Here is an 8,618-nt window from a genome sequence, read left to right as displayed (position 1 = left end):
GGGGCACAGAGACAGAGGGGGCACAGAGACACAAGGGGCACAGAGACACAGGGGGCACAGAGGCACAGGGGCACAGAGACACAGGGGACACAGAGACAGAGGGGGCACAAAGACACAGGGGGCACAGAGACACAGGGGGCACAAAGACACAAGGGGTACAGAGACAGAGGGGGCACAGAGACACAGGGGGTACAGAGACACAGGGGGCACAGAGACACAGGGGGCACAGAGACACAGGGGGCACAGAGACACAGGGGGCACAGAGACAGAGGGGGTACAGAGACAGAGGGGGCACAAAGACACAAGGGGCACAGAGACACAAGGGACACAGAGACAGAGGGGGCACAAAGACACAGGGGGCACAGAGACAGAGGGGGCACAGAGACAGAGGGGGCACAGAGACAGAGGGGGCACAGAGACACAAGGGGCACAGAGACACAGGGGGCACAGAGGCACAGGGGCACAGAGACACAGGGGACACAGAGACAGAGGGGGCACAAAGACAGAGGGGGCACAGAGACAGAGGGGGCACAGAGACACAAGGGGCACAGAGACAGAGGAGGCACAGAGACACAGGGGGCACAGAGACACAAGGGGCACAGAGACACAAGGGGCACAGAGACAGAGGGGGCACAGAGACAGAGGGGGCACAGAGACACAGGGGGCACAGAGACAGAGGGGGAAAAGAGACAGAGGGACACAGAGATTAATATCTATCTATTTATTATCTATCTCCTATCTATCTATCTATCTACTATCTATCTATCTACTATCTATCTATCTATCTATCTATCTATCTATCTATCTATCTATCTATCTCCTATCTATTTATTATCTATCTCCTATCTATCTATCTATCTATCTATCTATCTATCTATCTATCTATCTATCTATCTATCTCCTATCTATCTATCTATCTATCTATCTATCTTTTCCATCCCTCATATAGTCAGCTGTAGTTATGGGACTCAGCACAGTTAAAGATGAGGGTTATCCTGGGACCCGGCTGACCTGTCACTGACTATGAGGAGGTTGGATCATACAGAATCATTTGGCTGTCTCTCAGCTATAGGAGGAATAGGAGTAACCTTCTCATTCGCTGTGCACACTGCTGATGGGCAGACAGTTGGACATGAATAAGTTAGGAAATGAGTAGAAAATGGGAATGTCTAGACAGGAAAACTTATTGTGTTCCCTGGATAAGAACAAAAAAAAAAAAAAAAGTGATTTCAAAATGAAATAAGAGATTTCTTTGGGGCCCTACAGGAGAGTCTATAATTCACTGTCTATGAGCGAATGGTGAAATAAATTAATGTCTAGAATTAGAATTGTGTGGCTAACATATCAATACTGTCCTATATGGACTGTATTTTGATAATTTTTTTTTAATTACGCAATATCATAATAAATTTGGTGCTCCGCCCAACCATTACGATTTCTGACCCATTTGCGCCATTACCTTGTCATACGTGACAAATGAATTCTTATTACACGGCTACAAGGCAGAAATTTTCTGTATAAGCAAATAAATATCTCAGTTTACCCAAAGCCATAAATAGTGTGTGCAAATAAATGGCTGGTTTCTAAGCGGCATATGTAAGTTTATAAGATCTATTTTGGGTTAGTAAATAAAGCTGCCGGTATAGTAAACAGCCAGCAGCTGTGAGAACTCTTCTTTCCCAACTCTTCCTTCATTAGGGCTGGAAAATCATTAAGCCATCACATGCCTGCAGCTCCCATTTGTTTATATGATGTACTGATAGTCAGACACCCAGTATCTGCGTGGGGCTGCTTGGGCAATGGCTTTATAGTGCTGAGGGTGACAATAAATAAGGCTCCTTGCAGCTGGTAGGATGATGACGTCATGATTTGTCACCGTCTACATCCCAGAGCGACCATGGCGGATGACAATAGTCACGTCAATGGGATCAAGGAGATGGGATCCAGTCAACTGGAGTGTTTTGATTTGCACAAAATAATATCCTATCTGAAGTAGGTTTTGGCATATATATATATATATATATATATATATATATATATATATATATCAGAATTCAGGCTGGAATTTTAAGACATGAGAAAACAGTGCACAATTGCATGCGACAAGTTAAAAAAATAGCAAGAAAATTGCATTTGATTTTAGAATGTTTTTATTGCTTCAATTTGAAATTGTATAAAATTTATATTATCTTTTGGGTGGAGGATTCAAAGGCAATTTTTGACTATTAATTAAAAAAAACATAGCATACATAGAGTTTTATAACAATTCATTTGGTATAGATAATATATAGCACAAAAATCTAACTAAATATTAGCAAGATAATCGCACCTGATTAACACCGTGAAATATATGATAACAGATTAATGATGGAATCACTCTTTTCCTGTAGGAAACTTTTTTTTTTTGGTTTATGGGTCAAAGGCATATACATTTTCCTAATAGATATAATGATAGATTATAGATAGATAGATAGATAGATAAGAGATAGATAGATAGATAGATAGATAGATAGATAGATAGATATGAGACAGGGTATGATAGATAGATGAACATATATAATTTAAAGAATATGAATAAATAAATGATAGATCTGAAACAGAAAGTTGGATCATTAGATAAATAGATAGGAGATAGATAGGAGATAGATAGACAAATCAGAGATAGATAGATAGATCAGGGATAGATAGATAGATAGATAGATAGATAGATAGATAGATAGATAGAAAGATAAGAAATAGACAGATAGATAGATAGATAGATAGATAGATAGATAATAGGTAGATAGATAGGAGATAGATAGATAGATAGATAGGAGATAATAGATAGATAGATAGATAGATAGATAGATAGATAGATAATAGATAGATAGATAGATAGATAGATAGATAGATAGATAGATAGGAGATAATAGATAGATAGATAGAAGATAGATAGATAGATAGTAGATAGATAGATAGATAGATAGTAGATAGATAGGAGATAGATAGATAGATAGATAGGAGATAGATAGATAGGAGATAATAAATCCCCCACTATGCCTTATTTATAGATAGATAGATAGATAGATAGGAGATAGATAGATAGATAGATAGATAGGAGATAGATAGATAGATAGGAGATAGATAGATAGATAGATAGATAGATAGATAGATGGATAGATAGATAGATAGATAGATAAAGATAGATAGATAGATAGATAGATAGATAGATAGGAGATAGATAGATAGATAGGAGATAGATAGATAGATAGGAGATAGATAGATAGATAGATAGATAGAAGATAGATAGATAGATAGATAGGAGATAGATAGATATGAAATAGGTTTCAATTCAGCGCCAAATTTCCTTCATATATTTTCTGATTTCTAGTCCATACCGACTCTTTACATTGTGTTAATTGGAATCATGTAATTCAGAACAGTGTTTGACAATGTGGAGAGTCAGAGAACAAGAATTCACCACAAGATCCATAGAATCCACTTCTCTTGTCACTTCCGGACACTTGGTTAAACCCTCGGATCTCTTTATATTCTTCTATGCTTTATAGTTTTAGAAAAGCAACAAACACAGAGCGCAGCATCTGCTCCTCACCCCAGTCCCAGACATGTCTCTTTATCTATTTTCAGACACTTCTGTCAACACCTGAGCTATGTGGAAATGAGATGTGGCTTTTTCTTGGTATACCACATGTCCCCTCCTTATACAACCACCCCCCCTTCCCTCCTGCAGACAGCTAAAGGAATTAGGGATGACCTTGGCAAGTGATTGCCAAGGTCAGAGCAGCCTAAGCTGCTTCAGGTGTCAACATAAGCTCAGTGCACTCAGTTCTTCCTCACCTGATGCGATCTGATCCAATAATAGTCACTGTGTTAGCCTTTAATGAGATGCCCTGTGTGAGAGTTTCTCTGTCCCCACCTGCTCTCTGCAATAATACCAACAGGCCCGTCGAATGCCAACATGCAGTCAGCATCCTCTTCCTATTTTCCTTCAGATGTTTCAGAAATATTGTGTTTCAGCCTGACAATAAGCACTTATATTCAGTCTTGTCTTTGATCCCTAGAAAATCACCTGACAGTCAACTGTGACGGAGCGAGAATGGAGAAGAGGTAGCGGAATATAATCACACGGCCGGGCATGGCACTCAGGGGGGAGGATTATAAATTGAAAACTGAGGACAATTATTTCACAGTTTTATTGTTACATAGAGTTTAAGACTATAAACCGAGCTTTTTCATCCTGACACATGCTCCTGTCAGGTTCAGTTATTAACACAAAGCGTAGTATTAGTACCGTTTAAAACAATGGCATCGTTGACTGTGAAAGTTTTACTTAGAATGGAATTAAAAGTGGCAAAAAGTTCTATATGGAAAAAGAAATAACCTTAAATTAAATTAGCTGAAAAAGCAACTTTATTCCTTTGGCCTGTTTCATTTTAGCTAAGGCCAAATGGGACGTGTGTTTTAGATGGGTAAGTGGGCCCTGGTAAGCTTTAAAGTGAATCTGTCACTAGGTTTATTCCACCTTAAATGAGGGCATCATAAACAATTGACAGAAATGCTGAATAGATCGGTGTATTACCTACATCATTTTGTTCAGCCGTTCTCCTAATATGCAGGAGAATAAAATTCTTGCCACACCCCTCCCCGCACGGCAGGGTTTTTCAGCGATTAACGATAAACGTTCTCAAACGATCAATATGATGAACGATCTTAAACGTTCACCCTATGACACCGGAATAAGATCATTACTTACAGTCTTTCTTGCGCTCATCCTTTTCTGGCTGATAGACTAAGGAACGAGCAAATGACACTTTATTACACCGAACGATGTTCGAACGATTAACGATATAAATAGGTCCAGATTCTTTCAAACGATCAACGATTTCTCTAATCGTTTCATCGTTGCCTGCTATTACATGTAACGATTATCGTTCAAATCCGAATGATCTAACGATTATTTGAACGATAATTGTCACGTGTAATAGGGCCCTTAAAGTTGACTGCTTATACCCAGCATGGATAGATAACTGCCAATTAGCAGCTGGTGGGTGGAGTTTTCTGCTTCTCATGAATATTGAGGACTACTGAGCACATGCACATAATGGAGAGCATAACTTATTGTCCATGTTATTCAGGAGGATATCTCTGAATCAGCTGCACAGAATAATGTAATTCTGTTCAGCTTCTCTTTCACTAGTTTATGCTTCCCTTAGATAGGACACCATAAACCTACTGACAGAGTCTCTTTAAGGTCCCTATACATATATACATACATATAAGGTCATGTGACTGAGATGATACTTGCCGACCAAAGTCACCATGTCTAGCTTTACACATACAAAAGAAGCAAATAGTTTTTCTTCAGTCCAAGACATTGTCTTAGGTGTATTTCTATACATCAGTAAGCTAAAGATGGATACTACTGAAAACAAGGAACCCCTTCGAGATAACGCTAATATGTATTTATGCATTATGGTCTTATGGCATGTTTGTTGCTAAAGATCCAAACTACCAGCAGCATGCCATCTGGGCAGCTAACCTTTAAAGTGAATGTACCAAAGTTTCACCCATGTATAGAATGGCGCCGGAGTGGGGAAGCCAGTGCCGCAGTCCCTTTTTGAACTGCGGCCTGGTTACCATGTATGGCGCCGTTCTATTCCCAGGCACCAGCCGAGGGTGAAGCACTGGACATGGGCTGCCCCGTCCCCAGTGGGAGGAAACCCCCGCCCCTCTATGATGTGGCTCCATTGTTTCTAAAGATGTAATGCTGTGCTCTTCATGTACGCAAAACATGGTCTGTGTTGTCCATGAAACATGGTCTGTGTTGTCCATGAAACATGGTCTGTGTTGTCCATGAAACATGGTCTGTGTTGTCCATGAAACATGGTCTGTGTTGCCCATGAAACATGGTCTGTGTTGTCCATGAAACATGGTCTGTGTTGTCCATGAAACATGGTCTGTGTTGTCCATAAAACATGGTCTGTGTTATCCATGAAACATGGTCTGTGTTGTCCATGAAACATGGTCTGTGTTGTCCATGAAACATGGTCTGTGTACTGTCCTTGAAACATGGTCTGTGTTGTCCATGAAACATGGTCTGTGTTGTCCATGAAACATGGTCTTTGTTGTCCATGAAACATGGTCTGTGTACTGTCCTTGAAACATGGTCTGTGTTGTCCATGAAACATGGTCTGTGTTGTCCATGAAACATGGTGGTGAGACATGAGAGAAACTTGCGGCGCCTCGTCTGCAGCTTCAGCCCACTGAGGACCACGAGGAAGAGAGAAGTGGCAATATGGACTTGAAAAGCTTGAGAGACAGTGTCCTTTAAACATGGTCTGTGTTGTCCATGAAACATGGTCCATGTGCTGTCCTTGAAACATGTTCTGTGTTGTCTATTAAACATGGTCCATTTGCTGTCAATGAAACACGGTCCGTGTACTGTCCATAAAACATGGCCTTTGTGCTACCCATGAAACACGGCCCGTGTGCATGCCATGAAACATGGTCCATGTACTCTCCATGAAACATGGTTCACGTGCTGTGCATTTCCATGAAACATGGTTCACGTGCTATCCATGAAACATGGTCAAAGTGTGGTCGCATTTCATGGACTAAACGCGTCCGTTTTGTATGGAAATTTAAATCTATCTATCTATCTATCTATCTATCTATCCCATTAAACTACATATAAGAACCACCTTACACCGATTTCTACATTAGGAGCTATATAATAAAACCCATTTTTCTCCCAGCATGACAGTGTCTCTCTCATAAGAAACAAAAGGAAACCTCATTATTGTCAGCCATAACCGAGTAATTAAACAATATTAAAGGAACTTCCCCAAACAGCGCCCTGCACTAAGTCTTCACACTGTTCATAAAATCCTATCCCCGCAACAGAAACATTTCTAAGGAAAATCCAGGCAGTGCCGAGGACGTATAGTTTAACTAGGAGTAAAATGAAAGCAATTATATATAATTAATGCTGAAAGGAAAATTAACATGCAGCGGTTTCCAGAGATGAAACCATCTGTAACTATCTGGGGAACTTTTTAGAATTTTTTTTTTTTTTTAACTTTAAAAGCCTCATTTATGTAGAGATTATTCAGAAAATCGCAAGGCTAGTTATCCTTTGTAAATCATGTATTTGTCTCCTAAGCATAGTGTGATATCTCTATGAAGACTTAGAAACGAGAGGGGTGTTCCTCGTAGTTATTTCTTCTTGAATTCTGAAGTTTATGCAGCTTCTTAGAATACACATATATAGTGAATGTGGATTTAACCTCCTTCTAAGGAAAACTGGAGAAAAAAATTGATGACCGTAACGTTCTGTCGCTAATATAACTAGCATATATATTCCAGAATCCCTGGTAGAAAATGTTTATTTTACAAGTTGTGCTGTTACGGGAGGCTCAATGCAGCTTTTTAATGTGGTTTCTAACGGGAGGGTTGAAGGTCAACTGGTTGCATTATGTTACAGGAGCTGCCTCCCGACTACAACACCCATCTATGTGGAAAAACATTGACCCCCAAGACCAATGTCAAAGGTCGCACACCCAACTAACTAGAGCCCTGCTCTGTAGAAATTATGGAAAAGACCTCAAAACAGTTGTCCACAGATGGATACTCTTCGTTACAGAGAGGATTCTGGCCTGGTCGATAATTTATAGTCATACTCACAGGGTCAGACACTGATTACAGAGTAATTCTCTCTACTAAGAGGCACTATAGAGTTAGTGTTCTTCCTACAGGAGGAGAGATAATTTGCATGTATTTTTTCCCAGGGAGCATTGCATGGAATAGAGCTAGTGGTCTATACAAGGAGAGGCAATACACTTCCCCAAGAGCTACATCAAAGGACTCTTTGTGTGTCGTCCGGGGCCTTGATCTGTAATTGTAAAGGACAAGAATCTCAAAATGGTTGTCTACAAATGGGTCCTCTTCTCTTTAGATGAGATTCTGGTTTAAATTCAAAGGTTTTTAAGGGTTAAACCAGCTTTCCTCCTTCTTGAGGAGAGCTAATTTGTGTCTTGTGGATGTCAAGGTGGTCTTCTAAGGGCCCAATTTTTTGCTGAAATGGACAGTCAATATGTACAAGCTTCTCTGGTGCACTGGGCCCATGCATACAATAAGAAGTCGGCTATTCATTTGAATGTCTTGCATGTAAAACTACACCAATGGTCTAGTGCATATTCCTAGCAATAACAAATGACCCCAAGGGTTAGAGAAGGCAGGTCCATGATGCTCATCTCAATCTTGGGATAGCTCTTCTTAAAAGATATTGTTCTTGTTTTTTAGTCACTCAACTAGAAACTAGTCTGGAGCAAGGGTGGGGGTAAGTAAATCTGCCCAAATCTCTCAATACACTATCATTAATCTGGTTTGCCAGTGCCTCCACTTGCAGGATGAAAGACATCTCTCTTCTAAGTAATTATTTACATCTGTCTCTGTCCATTTTACTTTTCCATCATGGAAAACCTCACTACCAGGTGAGTTATATCCAATCCAAAAGGACTATGTATACATCTGAGTCATGTAGGGCCGACTCTCTTTGACCTTTGCTTTACATTATCAGACATTTACTGTATGGTTTGAGGCAATCCTTGAGCCCCAAC

Source organism: Dendropsophus ebraccatus, chromosome 15, assembly GCF_027789765.1.
Source record: "Dendropsophus ebraccatus isolate aDenEbr1 chromosome 15, aDenEbr1.pat, whole genome shotgun sequence".
Lineage (NCBI taxonomy): Eukaryota > Metazoa > Chordata > Amphibia > Anura > Hylidae > Dendropsophus > Dendropsophus ebraccatus.
This window is presented reverse-complemented; position numbering follows the sequence as displayed.